Source organism: Archocentrus centrarchus, chromosome 13, assembly GCF_007364275.1.
Source record: "Archocentrus centrarchus isolate MPI-CPG fArcCen1 chromosome 13, fArcCen1, whole genome shotgun sequence".
In the NCBI taxonomy this organism is placed as follows: domain Eukaryota; kingdom Metazoa; phylum Chordata; class Actinopteri; order Cichliformes; family Cichlidae; genus Archocentrus; species Archocentrus centrarchus.
Window position 1 is genome coordinate 21,624,338 of NC_044358.1, and position 2,088 is coordinate 21,626,425.

A 2,088-nucleotide genomic window follows, 5' to 3' on the forward strand; every position below is an offset into this window, starting at 1 on the left:
ACAAAATCCCACGCACACTCGAATATCCTTGAGAGGATAAAGAGCTGGTCCAGCGTTCTGCGACCAGGACGAAAACCGCATTGTTCCTCCTGAATCTGAGGTTCGAATAACAGATGGACCCTTCTTTTCCAGCACCCTGGCATAGACCTTTCCGGGGAGGCTGAGGAGTGTGATCCCCTGAAGGTTGGAGCACACCCTCCGGTCTCCCTTCTTAAAGATGGGGACCACCCCCCCGGTCTGCCAATCCAATGGCACTGCCCCAGAACTCCACGCGATGTTGCAGAGGCATGTCAACCAAGACAGCCCTACAACATCCAGAGCCTTCGGGAACTCAGGGAAGACTCCAAAGGGCACACATGTGCCCTTTGGAGTCTTCAAATGGCACATGTGAGACCACGCCTGAGATCAACACACAAAGACCTTTACAAAACAGTAGGTTTCTGTGCTACCTTGATAAAATTTGAAATACAAGTAGACAAGACTCCATTCTATTGCTTCATTATGTTTTCCAGTCCATACCTTCTACACTCAGTGTGTAGTTACATGAAAACAAACAGGAAAAATCTAGGTGAAGCAAAAATTGTCTAATTTTTCTGTGTACTCATTATAGTTACAGCATTTTTGACTGCAAAAACGAAAAATATAGCTTGTCTTCTCCACAAAGAGACCAAGCTTTTGCATGTACTTGAAAGAGTTCAGGAACATCAGCTGATTTAATTTGAGTATGCTTTTTCAGGCGCTTTTGTTGATTTTGGAGCGGCCAGTTAAGGGTTAAACATCTGTCAAGTATTTTTATAGAAATTGTTTTGACTGTAATATTTAAAACCCCAATAATGTAGTGTGTCCACCAAACACACAAACTTTAGCTGAGTTACAAAAACATGAACACCACATAAGGGTTAATGTCCTTATGTATTTACCTTTTTTGGAATTGAAATAAAGCATTTATTATACTTTTTAATCTTTACAGAAATAAGAAGGACAATAAATGACATGGTAATTTGTAGGAGTGGTCAGCTTGGAGTTCTCCCAGATGCGAGTGGTCAGTCATCATGGAGTTGTTGTGGCTTTGCTGATACGTTCGTTGATTTCGGCATCTAAGGGCAGGTTGTCGCTGATGGTGAAACCAAGATAAGTGTTGTGTTGTTGTCAATGGTGATAGCATGTGGTGAGTTCACATCTTGTCCCAGAACATTGGTCTCCTCCAGGCTGATGTTAGACAAAATCTTTGCAGGCCTGATAGAATCTGTCCATCAGACACTGTAGCTCTTGTTCTATGTGAGCGGTGACTTCTGTGACATCACCAAAGAGCATGTCTCTAATGATTGTCTCATGCACCTTGGTTTTTGCTTGGTGTCTTGTGATGTAGAGTCTGCCATCTGCTTTTGTACAATGTACACCCCTTCAGTCGGGTTCCCCAAAACATGTTTCAGAAAAAGGGAGAAGAGTATGCTGAAGAGGGTTGGAGCAAGGACGGAGCCTTGCTTCATGCTGCTTTTGATGCCAAATGGTTTGGACATGCTACCCTTGTACTGGATGGTTGCCTTTGTACTGCTGTGAAGCTTCGGGGGGCATCCAATCTTCAGGATGATGCGGATGAACCCATTTTGGCTAACCGGATCGAAGGTCTTGGTCAAGTCGATGAATGCAACGTAGAGGGGCTTCTGCTGTTTCCTGCATTTCTCCTGTCATTGGCGAAGGGAGAACATCATGTCCACTGGAGAACATTCTGCTTAAAAGCCACATTGGGACTCAGGGTAGACACGTTCTGCTACCTGTTGGAAATGCACTAACAAGACCCTGGCATACAGTTTGCTCACAAAGCTCAACAGGGATTTGCCTCTGTAGTTGTTGCAGTCGTTCCTGTTGCCTTTGTTCATGTACAAGGTGACGATCGTGGTGTCTCTCGTGTCTTGTGGAATACCACCTTCACTCAACAATGGTGAAGAATGTTGTGTAGAGGCTGCAGAAGGGTTGTTTTGCAGTGCCTGATCAGGTCTGGGTGCATGGCATCATTCCCAGGGGCTTTGCCACAGGCTAAGCTGTCGATAGCCTTGATGAGTTCTTCCAGTGTTGGTTCAACATCTA